Genomic DNA, 21,797 nt, shown 5'->3' on the forward strand with positions numbered 1-21,797 from the left:
TCTGGGAAGATCCCACATGCCGCAGAGCAACTGGGCCTGTGAGCCACAACTACTGAGCCTGTGCGTCTGGAGCCTGTGCTCCGCAACAAGAGCGGCCACGACAGTGAGAGGCCCGCGCACCGCGATGAAGAGTGGCCCCCGCTCGCCGCAACTAGAGAAAGCCCTCACACAGAAACGAAGACCCAACACAGCCAAAAATAAATTAATTAATTAAAAAAAATTATTTATTTATTTAGCAGGGGCTACCCTTTGTTGCGGTGCGCGGGCTTCTTATTGTGGTGGCTTCTCTTGTTGCGGAGCACGGGCTCTAGGCACACGGTCCCAGCAGTTGCAGCACGTGGGCTCAGTAGTTGTGGTGCACGGGCTTAGTTGCTCCGCGGCATGTGGGATCTTCCCGGATCAGGGCTCAAACCCATGTCCCCTGCATTGGCAGGCGGATTCTTAACCACTGTGCCACCAGGGAAGGCTGATGGTGTAGGCTTATAGTATGATGTTAATGGGGTGGGCATGAGTTAACATAAGAGCCAATTAACTTTGTGGTTTTTGTGTCCAGATTCTAGAGAAGTCTAGGGGAGGTGCTACCTTTAAACCCATTATCGTTTCTGCAATGAATCAAAAATACATCGTTTTCTTATAGTGGCTCAGGATGAAAATATGGGTTCACAGGAAATGCAGATGTCAATTTAGCCACAGCATAAGCATGGCCCCTTTATTTGAAATAATAAATCATATTGAACTGAAATTAAGTATAACCAGATGTTTAATCATTTCTCCAAGCCAGAGGGAGGGATGGCCAGAATGCTTTATTTCCTTATTCATTCTGCAAATGTTTATTAAGCATTTACTATGTGCCAGTGGGCTCGAGGGGCATGGCGATGATTAAAACACTTTCTGTTGTCTCTGTGGGAGGGTCTATGAAGAAATAGAGACAGGTGCTGTGATGCAAAGTGCCTAGTGGGCTCCTTTAGATCAAGTGGTCCTAGTATGTGACTATTAAGCTGTGTCCCTAGTGGCAGTAAGTGATGGCCATGTCAGGATCATGGAGAGGAGCAATTTTAGGCCAGGAGAATGGTACAGAGGGCCTCATGTTAAAACATCTCTTGGTGGCAGGGAGGATAAGTTAGGAGTTTTGGATTAACAGATACACACTACTATATATAAAACAGATAAACAACAGGGACCTGCTGTATAGCAGAGGGAACTATATTCAGTATCTTGTAATAACCTATAATGGAGAAGAATCTGAAAAAATACACACACACACACACACACACACACACACATATATAATTGAATCACTTTGCTGTATACCTGAAACTAGCACAGCACTGTGAATTAACTATACTTCAATTAAAAAAAAAGATACTCAAGGAATACGCTCCCCCCCAAACGAATAAAGCTCCTTAAGGAGCCCTAATGACCCTATAGTCCTGAAAACTGGATTGATATCACATTATTATTGTGCCTGGTCATCGGTCATCCAGGCTTCGGCTCTAGGCTTGCTTCCAGGGCCTCTAAAGCAGTGTTTCTCAAAGTGATTGGAAACCTGAGTGATTGGAAATATATTGTGAATAAAGGTTTCTGCCATTGAATTCAGAAAATTGTATATACCTACTCTCCATCAGCATATTTAAGAAGTCCTGCTGAAAAGAAGTTTGTTAACTTCCTTTAACCCAGCATTTGCCTGTGGGTGCATCTTGCACAGTCTCTTCTGAACTGATGTTTCTTGGCGCACACCTTGGACAGCCAGCTCTAAAAGTTCTGCTTTGCATGCCCCTGAAAGAACATTTCACGTGAGGCAGACTTCTCTGCTCACCCTTCAGTGTTTTCTCATCATTGTAGAGGACTGCAGGATCTTCAGTGGGGACAGGATTTCTTTTATTGGTTTTCCTCATGCCTGATCAGTTGATCAGTCCCACTGGCTTGGGTCCAAAGATAAATGGCATTTCGAGCCTGAGAGATCATTGCTCGTTTGGTGCATTTAGGGGAGGAGCTGGCTAATGGAGAGTGGTTTTAGACTTGAATTGTTCAAATTATGACTTCATTCCATCTTCTTTCGGGTATCTAGACATTGTCTTGGAGGCCAGCTGACTCTAAGTGGAAGGAGGGAGAGAGGAGTGACCAGCTGGAGTTGCTAAGGCTGAGCATTAGGTATGAGAAAAATAAACTTGGGGTCAGACTTGGTTAAGCCTGTCCTGGGTTTTTGCTGACATTTTGGAATCTTGAGCCCAACTTAAAAAAATATTGGCTTTTAGATTTTTTTTCTATTGAGGTGTGTTTAGTTTTGGTCCTACCTGAGGTCAGAGCTGATGGCCTAGGTCTGTCTTTGTGAAGAGTTTTATTCTCTGATCATCTTTATGGTTGTAGTTTGGTACAGAGGCCAGGAAACGGACTAGGTCGGGTGAGCTCACTGAAAATTTTCATTTGAGGGAGAGCCCTGGATGAGTCTTTTTGAAAGAATATTTGTATAGATAGAATAATTCAGAGTAAAAGAGTGTTGGTTCAGTTGTCAGGGATGGGAGGAGACCCCTATCCTGTGCTGCTGATTTTTTATGCTTGGGGCAACTCCCAGAAAGATGTAGTAGGACTTAACTGAGAAGAGGGTTAAAAGAAGCTGCAGATATAGATGGAATAGTCCCCAAAACCCTCCGCCCAGGGAAGGAGCCAGTGTGGAGCACTAGGAGGATTAGGGCTGGGGGTTCCTGGGGGTTCCTTCTAGTTCTGGGAATTTAGACTTTGAATTTGCAGTGATTGGTGCTTTTGGGTCCCCCTTGTCAGGGTACTCTTTTCTTGGCATTGGTACTTTCCCTAAATGGGACAGTACATTTAGTGTGAACAGTAGATTTGTTGCATACCATTACTGTGGTCAGTATCTCCATGTCTTCAACCATGTATTATCCCAAATTTCAGGGGGAAAAAAGCCCCGTGTTTGAATTAATCGTATTGCAATGATTTGAGCAGAAAATGTATGAGCAGTGGTGCAACAGAAGTAACGCTCACCACTCTTATTCATGAGACTTAGCAATTGGGTCAGTGTTGTTTTCTAAAAATGTCTTTTTTTTCCAGGACTTGAGGTTATTTGTACTAAAATAAATAGAGGAAGTCTTGCATTCCATCTGCTTAACGTATAATGGTCTCCCGAACAAAGCCATCTCCTGCTGACTTGAGTTTTATTTTAGCTTAAATCATTTGCCTTTACTGGTACCAGATCGTGCTGTTATGTGTATATTTTACAAGCTGCAAGTAGAAATAAAAAGCAAAAATAAGATGTGGCATTGTATTGAATTTTGTCTTTTTCCCCCTTTTGTTCTGAGAACATGTGGCTTACAAGAAAAACCAATAAAGATAGATGACTGGGGAGAGTGTTGATTTGTGGCATTATTATCTTTATTTCTTGTAAAGAAAACAGGATTTTCATTAGATGCTATTGTGCTGTTTTCCATTGAGAGAGATAATAGTGGGATGGATGGCCCCATTCAGAGTCTGTATATATTTTTGCTTAACATTTAAATGATTTTTGTATGAACATTTGTAAAGGTGTTTCTTTCTGCAGCACCAGCTATTAAACAGTGTGGTGCTATCTTGCCCAAAACAATTTCCTTCCATAGGAGAGCTTGGTGGATACACATTTTTATGAAATCACATTTGCTTTTCCTTAGTGTTGACCTTGAAAGCTAACTTTTGAAATGCTTGCAGATATATCTTTTCGATAGATGGTTAAATCAAAGAAGGAGGATACCCAATGTGATGTGATATTTTTTTAAACACATTTATTAGAGTATAATTGCTTTATAATGGTGTGTTAGTTTCTGCTGTATAACAAAGTGAATCATCTATACATATACATATATCCCCATATCCCCTCCCTCTTGTGTCTCCCTCCCACCCTCCCTATCCCACCCCTCTAGGTGGTCACAAAGCACTGAGCTGATCTCCCTGTGCTATGTGGCTGCTTACCACTAGCTATTTTACATTTGGTAGTGTATATATGTCCATGCCACTCTCTCACTTCGTCCCAGCTTACCCTTCCCCCTCCCTGTGTCCTCAAGTCCATTCTCTACATCTACATGTGATGTGATCTTAAACATTTCGTTTGCATAAAGCAAAAGTTCGTGGGAGAATGAGTAGAAACAAGTAGAGATTTCACGGTGATGTTGGGGATGCCTCTGCTGGCTTTCCCTCTCTTCTTCCCCAGCCACCCTCAGTGTTTCTGTATCCTTTTAGCAATGAGTAAAAGGGAAAAACATAATTCTCATGTATTCATTCTTTTTTTGTGTGTGTGGTATGCGGGCCTCCCTCTGTCGTGGCCTCTCCCGTTGCGGGGCACAGGCTCCGGACGCGCAGGCTCAGCGGCCATGGCTCACGAGCCCAGCCGCTCCGCGGCACGTGGGATCCTCCCAGACCGGGGCGCGAACCCAGTTCCCCTGCATCGGCAGGCGGACGCGCAACCACTGCGCCACCAGGGAAGCCCCTGTCATGTATTCATTCTTAACTCATCTAAAGGATGTGCATTTCAGGGGTGTTTCTTCAGGGGGACTAACTGGGAACAAAGGAGAACTGGCATCATGCTTAGTGAAATAAGCCAGTCACGAAAGGACAAATATTGTATGAATGTCCTTATATGTGGTGCCTGGAGAAGTCAGATTTATAGAGACAAAGTGGAAGGTGGTCACCAGGGCCTGGAAGGAAGAGGTTATAATGGGGAGTTACTGTTTAATGGGTTCAGAGTATCAGGTGGGGAAGATGAAAAAGTTCTGGAGATGGATGGTGGTGATGGTTGCACAACACTGTGAATGTGCTTAATTCCACAGAACTGTACACCTAAAAATGGCTAAAATGATAAATTTGGTTATGTACACTTTACCACAATTAAAAAAAAAGTTTACCCCCCCTCAAAAAAAAAGAGAACTGGTCCTGTGTCCTCACCAGCAGAGGTACCGTGACCCAAGGACTTCTGACTTATTGTCAATGTGGAACCTGAAGGAGGAGTTAATTTGCACTGGACGGAAGCTGCTGGGGCCTGTTCTGATGTCTGTGCAATCTGCCCCCCGGGCTGAGGCTCTGAGATTGTTCTGGTCCCCAGGACCCCAGGAGCTGGGGAGGGTACAGGTGTCACTCACCTGAACCTGATCCTCAACTTCTGTGTTTTTAAAAGCTTTCTTTAGTGTAGGACTAACACTGATGCAGACAAGTTTGAAATGGTGAATTGGGTATGCTCTATGTGGGTCATGTTTTTGGCCACGTATATTACTGACTTCTGCTTTGAAGATGAAGTGATTTGGTAAAAATTAATCTTCATTGGGATGTCCTCAAAAACTGTGGCACCTTTCCCATCTATTCTGTTGAGTGTGCCCTCATAGCCAAGTGACCAGCTGGCCTCACCCTTCTTTTGCCTTGTCCATTTGTGGTTCTGAAGAGAGCATGGACTTCAGATCTAGACAGAGCCGAGTTTCAATTTGGGCCCTGCCTTGGGGTAGGTGGATATAGGTGGGTGCCCTGCCTGAGCCCCAGTTTCTCTCTATAAAATGTCTAGAGTGATACCTACCTGGGTGGGAGGGTTTACTGTGATAATGTGAAAATGTGTGCTATAAAGTGATCAAGATATTTACTGCCTTGATTTCCTGTTGTTGAAGTCGTTGGTAGGTGGACCAGGCATTTTAGATTAACTCCACATTCGTTACTGTGCTGTGGAAGATGGTCCTTGATCAAAAACTTACATATGGGGCTTCCCTGGTGGCGCAGTGGTTGAGAGTCCGCCTGCCGATGCAGGGGACACGGGTTCGTGCCCCGGTCCGGGAAGATCCCACATGCTGCGGAGCGGCTGGGCCCGTGAGCCATGGCCGCTGGGCCTGCGCGTCCGGAGCCTGTGCTCCGCAGCGGGAGAGGCTACAACAGTGAGAGGCCCGCGTACCGCAAAAACAAACAACAACAAAAAAAACTTACATATGTTTATGGGCTTCCCTGGTGGCGCAGTGGTTGAGAGTCTGCCTGCCGATGCAGGGGACACGGGTTCGTGCCCTGGTCCGGGAAGATCCCACATGCCGCGGAGCGGCTGGGCCCCTGAGCCATGGCCGCTGAGCCTGCGCGTCGGGAGCCTGTGCTCCGGAACGGGAGGGGCCACAACAGTGAGAGGCCCGCGTAACGCAAAAAAACAACAACAAAAAAACCCCACAAAACTTACATATGTTTAGTATTAAAATATTTAAACAGACAATTCTTTTAAAGAAGGCTGATGGGGAGATATTTGTAATTGGTAGTAGGTTTTTAATGCTTTATATTCAACTACATAGACTTGGTGTTGACTGTTACCTCCCCCCTCCCCTTTAAGTATCTTCAGAGAATGTGGATGACAGTTCCTCAGTGTCTTTGATGCCACATATTATAGTTTAATAGGTGTGGAAGACCTATGGGCTGGGATTTCATCCTGGATCGGTCTCTATCAGCAAAAGTTACCTACTTTTTCTCACCTGAAGAGGATCCTGTAGAGATTATAAGGGTTAATGTTTATTGGGCACCTCCTGTGAGACAGCAGCCACTGTCTGTGATGCATGTGTTAACATGGAGATCATTTGGCCCCATGCGCCTGTGAAGTAGCTGCTGTAGTTATCCGCAGATACAGGTGGGGAAGCTGAGCCTCACCCAGTTTGTCCCAGGGCACACAGCTAGAGCAGGTGATAGGATTGGGCTGAGTGTAGATTATGAGGACAGAACTCGGCATGGGGAAGGCACTCGGTAAATGTGAATGCAGGTGCTTGAGTACACACACATACCCTTAAATTGATATTTCCCTGAGACGCAAGAACTACTAGATTGCAAAATCAGGAAATATCCTGGGAAAGTAGAGAGAGTCTAAGGACCAACCAGCATGAGAAAGCTCGTGTCAGAAACACAAACTGTGTTTGCTTGTAATTGTAGCTGCTTTGCATTTCTTTCTAATTGCTGTTTTAAACAAAGAAAATGTCTATACTCTCTGTAGGGTGATATATACTTTCAAAGGATTGTAACTGGGGTTGTGATGTTTTTCTTGAGGAAAAAAATCAGTTATTTCTTTAATCATTGAGCATTCTGTCCTGAGAATGCGCTGAGTATGATTAGAGAGGATAAGCTCCAGCCTCCAGGGGTGAGCAACTGGCAGTCTTGAAATGTTCTGTAAATATATTAGTCTGAAAATTGCATTTTAATGCAGTGTACTAGCAAAATTGAATTTTACTTGCTAATTTATTCCATGTTAATAGTGGCCTTTTTCTACAGGAAGGCTGTTACTTTATTAAAAAAATATATATAGGTCATTTGTTTCTTCCAAAATTATTGAACGATCTTTTGGAATAACCTATTAGTACTTCCACTTCTATTTGAGTCAGGATAGTGGTGGAATACAAGAAAGCAGATAGAATTTCAGGTCAAGAATTTGATTTTAGGAAATATCATTTTCCCTACGATGTTTGCTTTGACTAGCTTTGGTGTACAGTGCATCCTGATTTAAATGCTATATTTTGATATTTAAAAATGAGTTAAGGCAACTTTGTGGTCCTTTTTGCCATCTAAGTGATGCTAGTATAATAAAATGTATTCATTGAATTAGTTATCAGTAATGTCATCTAAGAAAACCATCTCAAAGAATAATTCCTGAATAGTGAGTTGGTTAACAATTATTTATGCCAGAGAATTTCCCCAAGTCTGTTTTTAAAAATAAATAATTTATTTATTTGGCTGTGCCGAGTCTTAGTTGCGGCACACGGGATCTTTAGTTGCGGCATGCAGGATCTTTAATTGTGGCATGTGGGCTCTTTTAGTTTTGGCATGTGGGCTCTTAGTTGCGACATGTAGGATCTAGTTCCCTGACCAGGGATCGAACCTGGGCCCCCTGCATTGGGAGCATGGAGTCTTAACCGCTGCACCACCAGGGAAGTCCCTAAATGGCCAAATTCTGAATTAGCCTGTTTTGGAAATTTCTGGTTGTTTCCTTAGCATACAGAGAAAATCAGGCTTCCAGTGTGTGGTAAAGGTATTTCACATGATTAACAGATAAAGAAAGCACAGTTGATGTAGGGTGAATGTGCAAGTTTGACATTAGACTCTGGAAGTATAGGGAAGCTATCAATGGGAGAAATTTGAAACACACCTGTTTACTTGCATAGTTGTGTACTTCATTTACATGTTTCCTTGAGGGCTAATTTTTGTTATAAAAATTTGAAGGCCGCATGTAATCTTTAACTGTTAGCTGTAGGCCCCAAAGAATCAAAAGAAATGGATACTTCTCTTAAGAGTTTTAAAAGAAAATATCAAATGATTATAGGTCACTATTATGGAATATTGTTTGATGATTGTTCATTGGTCAGAATTCAGAAGTATTGCCTTGATGGAAGAAATGGAGGGAGAAATTAAGAGAGTGGGAAGGTAAGCAGATGATAAGTATTTTACTTTGAATTTTTCTGGTATATTAACTGGCTTCCATTCTAGGGAAATACTTGCTTTTTTATGATAAAAAAGTTTCTAATTTACTAATTTACTTAAAATATGTTTGATTGTGTTCTGTTTACCTTGTATGTAAAGAAACGCTTGAATCTCAAACATTTCACCCTTGAATCTCAAACATTTAACCACTCCCCTCTGTATTCAAAAGAGTGATTTGAGAGCTAACAAATTTTGCACCAATCAAGAGAATTAACTGGCTAGAAAAACGGAGTCATTTCCCTTCACCTGTGGAGTCAGTTCTGTATAGGGTATTTGTTACCTTTAGAACTGTGTCTCTCCCCTTGTGCACCCCCTGCCCCCCAAATATCTTGAAGTCTTAACCTCTGGTACTTGTGAATATGACCTTATTTACAAAATGGTCTTTGAAGATGTCAGGTTAAGGTGAGGTGAAACTGGAGTAGGGTGGATCCTTAATCCATTTTAACTGGTGTCCTTATCAGAAGCGAAATTTGGGCATAGACACAGACTGGGAGAATGCCACGTGAAGACAGAGATACACAGACACAGAAGAAAGATGACTATGTGACGATGAAGGCAGAAATTAGAGTTACCCTAATTAGGGGCTACCAGAAGCTGGAAGAGGCTAGGAAGGATCCTCTCCTAGATGCTTTGGAGGGCGCATGGCCCTGCCAACACCTTGATGTCAGAATTCAAGCCTCTAGAACTCTAAGAGAATACATTTCTGTTGGTTAAGCCACACAGTTTGTGTTTGTTCCAGCAGGCCCAGGAAATGACAAGACTTTAGAGTCAGACTGCTTGAGTTTGAATCCTGGCTTCACATTCTAATGTTGTGATCTTGAACCTCAAGTTATAAGGCAAGTTATTGAAACTCGTGGTGCCTCAGTTTCCTCATCTGTAAAGTAGGACTAAAAAGAATACCTTCCTCATGTAGTCATTTTGAAGATAAAGTAATCTATGTTTAATACCTTGGCCAGTGCCTGGTGCTATTACATGTGAAAAATTCAGTCATTTAAAAACTATATAGAAATGATTTTTTTTTTTTTTTTTTTTTTTGTAGTACAGGGGCCTCTCACTGTCGTGGCCTCTCCCGCCACGGAGCACAGGCTCCGGACGCGCAGGCTCAGCGGCCATGGCTCACGGGCCCAGCCGCTCCGCGGCATGTGGGATCTTCCCGGACCGGGGCACGAACCCGTGTGCCCTGCATCGGCAGGCGGATTCTCAACCACTGTGCCACCAGGGAAGCCCTAGAAATGATTTTGGATCCTTCAACAAATATCTGTTGAAATTCTTTTTTAATGACAAGCCTCATGCTAGACAGTGAGTGTTCAAGGTGAACCCTCATAGATCCTTTAGAAAGAAGATTCCACGTGGCATCTTTATGGGCAAGAACTGGGTTTGACCTTTCCTTGGACCTTAGGAAGTCCAGTACAGGACCTATGAACTGCGCAGTGAGCGTGGAGCCAAACTGCCTGGGGTCAAATTCTGGTTCTTGCTAGGGCAGGCGGATTCTCAACCACTGTGCCACCAGGGAAGCCCTAGAAATGATTTTGGATCCTTCAACAAATATCTGTTGAACTTCTTTTTTAATGACAAGCCTCATGCTAGACAGTGAGTGTTCAGGGTGAACCCTCATAGATCCTTTAGAAAGAAGATTCCACGTGGCATCTTTATGGGCAAGAACTGGGTTTGACCTTTCCTTGGACCTTAGGAAGTCCAGTACAGGACCTATGAACTGCGCAGTGAGCGTGGAGCCAAACTGCCTGGGGTCAAATTCTGGTTCTTGCTAGCTTTGACCTTGGGCGATAACAGAATCCTTAACGTTCTCTGCCTCCACATCTGCAAAATGGTGACAATAATTGTACTTTTGTCAATAGGGTTATGGTAAGGATTAAGTGAATTAAAATACATGAAGTTCCTAGAATAGTAAGCACTTAATAAATGTTGTTATATTATTAAATAAACCCAGAAAGATTTCAAACTTGTAAATTAATTCATTTTTTTGATATTTATTAAGTGTGGAGAATTCAGATATGAATCAGATACAGCTCCTTTTCACATAGAATGAATAGTTAAGTCAGGGAAGATTAATTCACTTACATTTTGGTGAAATAGTATATGAACAAAGAAAATGGTGGTAGAAAGTAGAAAGAGCATGATTAATTCTCAGGGTTTCAGAGTATCAGGGAAAGTTTCCCACATATGGGTTTTGGAGGTTGAATAGGAATTTTCTAGGCAGCAAAGGGAAGAAAGAACATGAGGGGAAATGGGAGTAGTATATCCAAAGGCATGGAGTATTACCACCATGGCATGCACAGGAGATACACCCAGTGGTTACTCCTAGTGGTACAAGAGTATAGGCCCTAGAGCCAGGATTCAAATTCTTCCACTTACTGCTGTGTCTCCTTAAGCTATTTCTTGACCTCTCTGTGCCTCTGTATTTTCATCTTTTAAATAGGGATAACAGACTTTGGGAGGATTAAATGGGCATATTAATTTGAAGTGCTTAGATCAGTGCTTGTCCAAAGTAAGTGTTTTAAAAAAAGTATTGGCTCTAATTAATGTTATTACTCTTCAATTTGGTAAAAGAAGACAAGGGCTAAGAGGGTTCTCTTAAGATTCTTAATCGAGTTCAGTGATTCCTGTGGGCTTGGATAAATGCTGTACCCTTGGGTCTGTATACTCTCTTGAAACAGCTTTCACCATTTGAACATTTGGGTTAGGAGGTGAAAAAAATACATTGTTTAAGTAGAGGAAAAAGTGATTAAAGTAGGCCAGACATTGGCACAAAGCTTTGTGCAGATTGCTGATTAGGCAAAATAAAAAAAATAAACCAGCATGTTGAGCCAACATGGTTTTGTTTTTAGATCTGGTGAACCACCTGTATCTTTAAGCGATCAATTTAAAGATGGTTTGGTTTATTGTTAATTGTCTCTAAATTACCCGGTGACAACAGTCTATGTTCTGAGCCAGGGTAAGTTTAGAAAAACCATGACTGGAACGCAGCCCATTGGTGGTGCTGCTAAGTTGGCAGGTGTTCAGAGGTGAAAGGAGGTGTGTGGCCTCGGGATTTCTTTGGCTACACTTCTCAGAGCTGTGATGGCAAATGCATGAATGATTTCAGCTGTGGTCCAATCTACTTTTATTTTTAGTTTTTAAAGGGGGGTGTCATTTCCAGTTGTGGTTTTCTTTGATCATGAGAGTCAAATGTACTCATTATGACAAGACTTAGGCAGAAAGAAAATAAAAAGTAAACCATCACCAGAAATGTCAACATTTGGAGATAATAATTGTTAACACTTGGGGTAGAGCCTGCTAAGCCTCTTCCCACTTGCAAAAAAATTAGGCCTTTCTCGACTGCAGGGGCAGTAAGGCCAGCATTGGACACAGGGCAGGCTGGTGAGTGAGATTTTTGGGGAGATGTTTAATTAGAAAATTCAGGACAGAAACAACATAATGATGATCATGGAATTGTTTTACACTGAACTAGTTAAAAATGTTGGTGAAAAAAAAAAAAATTTTGGGCTTCCCTGGTGGCGCAGTGGTTGAGAATCTGCCTGCGGATGCAGGGGACACGGGTTCGTGCCCCGGTCTGGGAAGATCCCACGTGCCGCAAAAAAAAAAAAAATGTTGGTGAAATAAGTGGCTGAAAACAGGTTCTATTTACTCACTAAACATTTTTTAAAAATAAATTTATTTAGTTTTATTTATTTTTGGCTGCATTGGGTCTTCGTTGCTGCACGTGGGCTTTTCTCTAGTTGCGGTGAGTGGGGGCTACTCTTCGTTGCAGTGCGCAGGCTTATTGCTGTGGCTTCTCTTGTTGCAGAGCATGGGCTCTAGGCGCATGGGCTTCAGTAGTTGTGGCTCGCGGGCTCAGTAGTTGTGGCACAAGGCTTAGTTGCTCCGCGGCATGTGGGATCTTCCTAGACCAGGGCTCGAACCCGTGTCTCCTGCATTAGCAGGTGGATTCTTAACCACTGCACCACCAGGGAAGCCCATCATTAAGCGTATTTATTGAGTGCCAGTGAGATGCTAGGGATACAGCAGTGAACGCAGCACAGCAGATAAAAATCTGAGCCTTTGTGGAAGTTGCATCCCTTGTCAGGATTATAGACAGTAACTAAATCAAATAAATAATCGATATCATAAGGAGGAAGTACTGTGGAGAAAAATGAACCAGACCAGAGGGACGGGGCGGTAAGGGGAGGGTGAGAAGGAGGGGATGTGATTTTATTTTATTTTTTAAATTGAAGTAGAGTTGATTTACAATGCTTTGCCAATCTCTGCTGTACAGCCAAGTGACTCAGTTATACACATATATGTATATATATACACACATTCTTTTCTTAATATTCTGTGTGATTTTAAATGGGGGGCAATCAGGGAAGGCTTTACAGAGAAGGTGTCTGAATCAACACTTGAAGGAGGTGAGGGAGGGTGGCCTGTGCTGTGCATACTTGGGGAAGGAGTGTTCCAGGCAGTGGTGTTCAAGGAGCGGGAGGGTATCAGCATGGCTGCAATGAGGGGAGAAGGAGTGGATAGGATCAGATAGGTGAAAAGGTGGGGTGAAGGGCTGAAACATCCCTCTTGGGCTGGTTGGGCCATTGGAACAGCCTTGACTTTAATGCCAGTTAAGATGTGAAGCCACTGAAGGGTTCCCAGCCAGGGGTAGCTGTCTGACTTACATTTCACAAGGGTCATCTGATGGCTGTATGAGAATAGATTTTAGGAGTGCTGGGTGGACTCAGGGAAATCAGTCCAGAGAGGGTTGTGGTAATCTGGTTTGAGAGACGATGGAGAGTTGGACAAGGCCAGTAGTGGTAGAAGTGACTGGATTCTTAGTATATTTTCAAACTGGAGCCAGTAGGATTTATTGATGGCTTGAATGTGGGGTGTGAGAGAAAGGGAGGAGTCAAGGATGATTCCAAGGATTTTAGTCTGAGCAGCTGGAAGTATGAGGCTGCTCTGAACTGAGATGGAGAAGACTATGATTCAGTGAAGTAGGCTTTGGTGAGGGAGTGTCATGGTCTGAATGTGTCCCCCCACCAAATTCCTATGTTGGAAACCTTACCCACTAATGTGATGATACTAGGAGGTGTGGCCTTTAGATAAGGTCATGAGGGTGTACCCCTCATGAATGGGATTAGTGCCTTTATAAGAGTTATGAGAGAGCTTGCTAATCCTCTCTGCTCTCCGCCACGTGAAGATATGAGAAGTTGGCAGTCTGTATCCTTCCTGGAAGAGGGTTTTCATTAGACACCGGATCTGCTGGTGCCTTGATCTTGGACATCCAGCCTCCAGAACTGTGAGAAATAAATTTCTGTTGTTTTTAAGCCATCACTCTATGGTATTTTGTTATAGCAGCCTGAATGGATAAAGACAAGGTGGATCAGAAGTTCAGCTTTGAATATGTCAATTTGAGGTGTTTAACAGACGTTGATTGGAGATACTGACCCAGCAGCTGGATCTAGGAGTCTGGAGCTTAGGGGAGAGGTCTGAGCTGGAGTTACAGGTTTGGGAGTATAAAGATCATCCAGGGAGGGAGTGAAGTTAGAGAAGACTTGCACTGACAAGTTAGGGTTGGGGAGATGAGAGGAAGAAGAAGCAAAGGAGACTGAGAAGGACTGGGCACTGATGGAGGAGTGTGATGTCTTAGAAGCCAAGTGAAGATGTATTTCAAGGGAGAGGTGTGATCAGCTGGGTCAAATCCAAAAATAAATCACATCTCTTTGTAAAACTGTAGTAATTATTGAAAACTTATGTTTGTTCTTTAGGTTTTATCTTATTTACTTCTCAAGATATAAAGAATGAAGTATAAATGCCCCATTCTTTCTTCCTGCTCCCTATAGGTAGCATAGTTAGTAGTCTGGGTAACCTTCCAGATGTGTGTATTTATATATCATGTTGATATCTGTGTATCTATATCTATTTGTAAACTTTTAAGATATTTCAAATATACAAATATCCCAATAAGTAAAGACTAATGTATTAGATCCTGATGTGACCATATTAAGGAAATGTGACCACTCTTCTGGATGACTTAAAATTTATCTTTACTTCCTTATTATTAGAGTTCATTCGCATACGTACACCTTCTTGCTTGTGTGCACACATGTGTATGTGCTCTCTCTCTCTGTCTCCCCCCTGCCCCCCGCCCCGCCTCCTCAGGCTCTTCCAACCTGCCCAAGGCTGTGCTGTATTTTTCAGACAGCTGCAGTAACAGCAGAAACGGTGGTCGTGTTCCCAGCTGGGTCTTGGGAGAGCTGCAGAATTAATGATGCAGAAAACAGCAGCCTCCACAAGGAACGCGTGAAGCTTGCTGATGAAAGTAGCCTTGGGGAGTCCCAGGTTTCCATTTGGAGAGCTCAGGAATGCCAGTAGGAGGATCATCATCTAGGAGAAAGTCTGAGGCTTTGCTGTTCTTCAGTCTTTACCTCAAATCCTAGCTCTGGCACGTAACTGTGATGATGGACCAGTCGCACCCCAGTTTTCTTCATCTACGGACTGGAGAGATCAATTCCCGCCTTAAAAAGTTGTAGGTGATAATGTGTGTAAGTAAAGTGCCTAAGAGAGGGCCTATCACATAGTAGGTTCCAATTACATTCATTCTTTCCCCCAGGGCTTTCTCATCTTTTTCCTGTTTTACTGTTAAGGTAATCAGTGGATGAAAAAGGTTTGCAGGTAGATTATTTAAGTAAATATATTCTGGTTATCTAGAAAGGAATATTGAGATTAAATAATTTTAGTACATGAAGTAGTTGAACTGAGACTAGAATTCTGCCAGTTTTTTTGTTTTTGTTTTTTAAATCCAATTTCTTAGCCAGTAAGCATTTATTTTATTTATTTATTTTTGGCCGCGTTGGGTCTTAGTTGCTGTGCGTGGGCTTTCTCTAGCTGCGGCGAGCGGAGGCTACCATTCCTTGCGGTGCACGGGCTTCTCATCACAGTGGCTTCTCTTGTTGCGGAGCACGGGCTCTAGACGCACAGGCTTCAGTAGCTGTGGCATACGGGCTCAGTATTTGTGGCTCGTGGGCTCTAGAGCGCAGGCTCAGTAGTTGTGGTGCACGGGCTTAGTTGCTCCATGACATGTGGGATCTTCCTGGAGCAGGGCTCAGACCTGTGTCCCCTGCATTAGCAGGCGGGTTCTTAACCACTGCGCCACCAGGGAAGTCCCTAGCCATGAAGTTTTAAAAGAATTTTACTGAAGGTGTGTTGAATTGTTCAAAATCCAGTACACATTTATTGCACTGTGCTAGGGCAGTGTATAAGGTGCTTAGGGGACAAAAGTGAGTGCGCCGACCTTGGGCAAGCTCAATGTGACATACGTTACATACAGATGTTCGTAAATGTGCATTTACTTGTATTGAGGACTTCAGTCTGTTAGGATGCTTTTGTCGCTTGATTTTTGAAGTGGGTCTGTGTTGTTATCAGGTAGCTGTGGTGAGTGAGTTGTTTCGAGGAGGGGATTTTTTATCACTGTAAAGCTGCAGGGCTAGGAGAATTTAATTTACTTGTGAAATTTAAAAATTAAGGTATAGCTTCTGTATAGGAAGTACACAAATCTTAGGTGTACAGCTGGATGAGTTTTCCCATATGTATGCACCTGTGTAGCCGTTAGCCAGATTAAGATAGAGGACATTTCCATCCTTCCTGCAGCTTTCCTCTTGTCCCCTTCCATAGGGTATCCCTCCCATAACACCTCTGTCACTGTAGCTGAGTTTTCCCTGTTTTGAACTTCACACATTTGGAGTCATACAGTATGTGCTCTTTCATGTTGGTGCTCTAATGCTCAACCTCCCACGTTGTTGTGAGTTGCAGTAGTTCATTCTTTTGCACTCTGTGTAGTCTTCCATTGTGTGAATATATTTCCACTTATTCACATTACTGTTGACAGACAGTTGGTTTCTCGATTTTTGGCTATTGAGAATAATGGTGCTATGAATATTCTTGTATATGCCTCTTGGTGGACACGTACCATGCATTTCTTCTAGGTGTATTCTTAGGCATGGGATTGCTGGTCGTCCAGCATTAATGCAGTCAAAGTGGTTGTTCAGGTTTACATCCCTGCCAGCTATGTGTGATGCCACCACCTTTTAACCCTTTTAGGACTTGCTGTGTTCCCCACCATCGTTAACAACACCACCGTCCCCACAGGCACCAAAGCTGGAAACCTTCCTGCCTGTTTAAGATCCTCTTCTTTTGCCTTGTCCAGGTAGGTCATCAACAGGAATGGCCAGTCTTCTGAAATGTCCCAGGAATCTGTTTTCTCTTTTCAGTCCCCAGATGTCTTCCAAATGGAGTGGAGAGCTGAACTTCAGCAGTGAGAATAATGAGGGTCTCATTAGGATTCATTTTTGCATGGTTCGATTGTTGGCATAGCGGTAAGGGATGGCACATTGTATTTTGGAACTTCCTGGATTCTCCTTAATGGCAAACAGGTAGCAGAGAACTGAAGCTCGTGGTTGCAAAGTGAGCATGCACAGGCACCCTGCAAAGTTAGCTGCATACCAGACAAATGAATAATAACATGCTAATTATTATCCTGCCTTGGAGAATGTCTGGTAGAGTTATAGCTTCAGGCACTGTGTAAGACCTAGCTTTTTAAGCTGGCAAAACATTGATTACTATTTTTAGTTCAATTTCTACCCTTAAAAAAAAGGTAGCATACTCCTTGCTACTCCTGGATGGTTTTATGTATTTTAATTAATGTTATCTTATTGCCTTTGTGCTCCGAGGCTGCTTTAGTGAAAGATGTAATTTCAGAAGGCTGATGAAATTAGATGGGTCTCACTGGGAAGACTCTGTTATTTATATTTATGGTTATAAAATATTTCAGGTACATCTATGTGTGACATTCCTGGGCTATAGGCACACAGTGTTCTGAATCCATTTGTCTTAGAGTAGTTCAGACCAGTGGAACAGTAGTAACTCTAGTTTAGGGGTGATTTTGTTGGTTTTGGTGTTAAACATGTCTTTACATTTTTCCCTTACAATCTCATCATGCAATGATATGTAAACAAGTGAAAGTAATTCTATAAACCAAGCACACACAACCCTCCCAGCTTTATTACTTTAGAGTCAGACCTCACATATTCTTGACTGAATTGGCATGAGACATGGAACCCGGTAGAGATCAGCTTATTTGGGTCTGAATGAGTAGCCAGCTGTGGAACATGGAAAATATATTTTAAATCATTTGCCAGAGCTGAATGCAGTTAATCTTGCAATAAAGTGAAAGGCAGTTCTCTGAGAAAGAAAAAATAATATCTTGAGTGAGGCTTGAAATAAGATGCAGTCAATAAAGAGAAAGGCTATAAGAAGCTATTTATTATGATCAAATGCTGAGCAGAGTTTCTCATTAGTGGGAGTTAAGAATTAACATATAAGATGTCACAAAGCTATTGAACAGTGATTATATAGTATCTTTCCTACCTTAAAGGTTAGGGTCCTGAAAACCCTCTTGATGGTAGAACTTGAGGTTGCAAAATTTAAAATCCTAGGAGGAAGGGAAGAGTCAGGAGTATGAAGACAATAAGCGAATCTCAGGAACTTTGTACACAACTTTTTTCGAAGTTTCTCTGAAATCAAATAGCCATGTGTACTTTAGAAACCTCATGCCTACTTTCATTGTGATAGTGTGTATTCCTTTTGCTTTGTGACTATATTAAGAGCCTTTTGTTTTATCCAGGGGCTAGTCTCCTATCCAAATGGTCAATGCCTTCCCTCCCCACCCCCGCCCCTTTCCTTCCTTCCAATATTCCCATTTAGTCATTTCCTGTTTTGTACCAGGTAGTATTTTAGGCTTTGGGGACACAGTGAACCAAAGTCCCTTCCCTCAATAAGGTTACGTTCAGGTTGTGGAAGGTAGACAAGTGTCTCAGGGTTGGGTTTTCCTGAAGCAGAAGCTGAGATGGAGTTGGGGGAACAAGATGTTTATTTGGGATCAACACGGTGAACAGAAAGGGGGTGGAAGCAGCATTGGGCCAAGGAAGAAGTTGAACTGTGATGCAGATTGGACATGACAGAGCCCCCACCAGCCTGTGGAGACCTCTGGAGTGACGTGGATTCCCTGGCAGAGGTTCCGGCACTGAGTGATGACCTCACTCCTTTCAGGTGTGTTACCAGGTGTGGCTGCCCCAGGAGGGGTGTGGCCTCCGGCAGGAAGCTCTGTGCACTAAGGCTGACCAGCTGACCCCGAGGAGCTGGGCCCTGGAGCCCGTCTACCTGCCCCTGCTCTGCGGGTCTTAGCAGTGGATCTTCCAGTCTATCACAGTAAGTGTTTAAAGTATCTGGAGGTGACAGCACAGTGATGGAGAAAGATAAAGCTTGGGAGGGGAGTGGAGAGTGTTGGAGGGAGAAGGCCTTATGGGGGTATTTAAACAGAGATCTAAAGGAACTGAGGGCGCTGGGGCAGAGCAGGCCAGGCTATGGGAAGAGCCAGAGCAAGGGCCCTGAGGAGGAGTGAGTCTGGCCTGTTGGGGGAACGTCAAGGGGCCCAGTGTGTGAGTCGGGGTAGAGTCATGTGGGGCCTTTGGGCCGTGGCACGGAGTTCACCTTTTATTCTGTGTGAGGTGGTGTATTAATTTGCTAGGGCTGCTGTAATAGAGTACTACAGACTGCATGGCAAAACAACAGAAATGTATTGTTTCACAGTTCTGGATGTTCTAAGTCCACGATCAAGGTATTGTAGGGTTGGTTCCTTCTGACAGCTGTGAGAGAGACTCTGTTCCATCTCTCTCGCCTAGCTTTTGATCATTTGCTGGCAGTAGTTGGTGTTCATTGGCTTGCAGTCTCGGCCTTCATCTTCACGTGGTGTTCTCCCTATGTGTGTGTCTTTGTGTCCAAATTTCCCCTTCTTATGAGGACACCAGTCATATTGGACTAGGGCCCACCCTAAGGACCTCGACTGATTAATCTGTGATGACCCTCTTTCCAAATAAGGTCCCATTCCGAGGTATTGGGGGTTAAGACTTCAACATATGAATTTGTGGGGGAAGCACTTCAACCCACAACAGGTAGGAAGCCATTAGAGGGTTTTGAACAGGTTAATAATATAATAATCGGATTTATGTTTTACGAAGGGTCACTCTGCTTTGTGGAGATTAGAATGAAGGGAGGAAGCAGAGGCATTGCTATAACTGAGGCAGGAGATGATGTTTGCTGTGCCAGGTGCTAGAGGTGGTAGTGAGTGGTCAGGTTCTAGATACAAGGTAGAGCTGTTAGCCCGTTAGATTAGATTAGATTAGATGTGGAGAGAAAGAGAGGAAACAAACGCAGAGGCAAGGATGGCTCCTGAACAACTGGAAGAATGGAGCTGCCATGTACTGAGATGGGCAGGGTTTTGGGAGGAGCCAGTTAGGTGGTAATAGTAGAAATTTGATTTAGGACTGAAGTTTGTGATGCCTGGTAGACACTCATGTAGAGAGGCTGAGCAGGCAATTGGATACATGAGGGATTCTGGAATCCAGAGTTCAAAGATGATAAGGGACCAGCAAAGAAGACCCTAGAAAGAGGAGTCAGTGAGGTAGAAAGTGAACCCAAAGAAAGAGGGGGGCAGGGTTTCAGAAGGCATGTAATGAATATGTTTCAAGACAGAGTAATCATCCAGTAGAATAAGGATTCAGATTGACCACTGGCTTTGGCAACATGGAGGCCATCGGTGACTTTGACAAGAGCAGTTTTGATAGAACGACAAGGATGAAATCCTGATTGGGGTGAACTCAGTGGGAAGAGAGAAAATAGAGGCCGTAAATGTAGGCAGCTCTTACTTTTACGACTAGCTTGCTGAGGCTGGGGGCCCATGTTCACCCCAGAGGTACAGAGTAACTAGGATGCTAGAAAGGGGAAGACCTTTGGGAAACCTTTATGTAACTGTCTTAGAATGGAGGTCAGGTACTTCTCAGGCTCCCTCCCCTTTTCTTTTACAGGGTTATATAACCTTAACTCTGCTCGGTAATAACAGCTTCATGCCAAAGTACGTTATGTTAGCCCCTCTCAGACAAGTTTTAGCTCCTTTCCTCCTAACAGGATAATATAGTAATACTGAGTTCTTGAGGGGTGAGTAAGGCAGTGTTAGGGTTATATAGGATTAGTCATGAATTTATAAGGGAAGAAAAATTTGACCTGAAAGGAAATTTATCTGGGATTCACTTGCTTGAATAAGGAAAATGAAGAAATTGTACATAATTAGCCCTCAGGATAATTTACATCCAAAAACAATTTTAGTAGCTTCTCAATTTCACCCTTCGCATATGTTAAAATCAAGAATTATGAGTAAGGTGTAATTGACAGACTTGAATATCATCTCCTGTCATCTTCCCAGTCTACCAAGGTAAGGAAGCAGAAGACCCCAAAGGGCAACTGCAGTAGTTAAACAGAAGGGCCTTGGGTTGTATCTGCACCTCCTCAGTGACACCTCCTCAGTAAGGAAGCAGAAGACCCCAAAGGGCAACTGCAATAGTTAAACAGAAGGGCCTTGGGTTGTATCTGCACCTCCTCAGTGACTCAGTGAAGCCATTAGGAGAAGCTCTGTGCACCTGCTGGGAACTGAATGTAGGTGAAAGTGTGAACTTAAACTTTCAGGGAGACCTGTACAAGTTCAGAATCAAAGGAGATATTAAATGCTTTGTTTCTACAAGGCCATATTAGGTCTGAATCTTTTAAACATAAATGATAGAATTAAATTTGATCACTAATGTCCTCCCTTCTTTGAAGGGCACACGTATTCTATTAACTCACAGAATTAGCAAATGTGATTATTTTGTGAGATGAAAGGGATTTTTTTCTTTCAGGGATTTATTCCCTTCTACTGAGTTCACAGAAGAAAAAAAAGGGGGGGGGAGTGGAATTAAACTGCACAACGAGAAGAGCTTTAGATTTAATAAAAGGGAAGCTTTTCCTAATGAGGCTCCTTGAGGCTGGTCATGGCTTCTCTGTGGGATGTATAAATCACTGCCTCGTAGATGGTCAAGGTGTGGAAAGGCAGAGTGATCGGGAGACTTAAATGGGGGTGGGAAGGCCCCTTGGTCCATTGGAAGATATAAGAAAACACCTGGGCAAGTTTCACTCTACTTTTAAAGACCCTCAAGCAAGCAAACCAGCACAATCCCACCATTCTGCAGGTTTACTTAGGCTTGTTCACGACCCGTGGGACCACGGTGTTTGAAAGCAGTTGTGTCCGTGTAGGAGATCGTGAGGTAGAGACAGACATACAGCTTTATAGGGGTTCACAGACCCAAGCCTTTGCCCTCGAGACAAACGATTTCTCAGGTTTTTGTCCATTCCTCTCCTTATTGTGTTCTTGCAACTTTCCTTTTTGTCTTATCTGAGATTGGCCTCTTAAATTCAGCAATGAAATTTAGGTG

General features: G+C 43.2%; 1 protein-coding gene across 17 annotated transcripts in view; it reads left to right on the forward strand.

Moving 5' to 3' along the window:
* Positions 1 to 21,797, forward strand: part of APBB2 (amyloid beta precursor protein binding family B member 2) — a 386,035-nt gene that overhangs the window by 11,424 nt on the left and 352,814 nt on the right. For 2 of the 17 annotated variants that reach the window (XM_055086067.1, XM_028492027.2), the window contains exon 1: positions 18,292 to 18,705. The exons of the other annotated variants lie outside the window; for them this stretch is intronic. The gene's annotated coding sequence lies outside the window, so the exon portion shown is untranslated. Of the gene's footprint in view, positions 1 to 18,291; positions 18,706 to 21,797 lie in introns of those variants that run through there. 17 annotated transcript variants of the gene reach the window in all.

The sequence above is a fragment of the Physeter macrocephalus genome, chromosome 7, assembly GCF_002837175.3.
Source record: "Physeter macrocephalus isolate SW-GA chromosome 7, ASM283717v5, whole genome shotgun sequence".
Classification (NCBI taxonomy): domain Eukaryota; kingdom Metazoa; phylum Chordata; class Mammalia; order Artiodactyla; family Physeteridae; genus Physeter; species Physeter macrocephalus.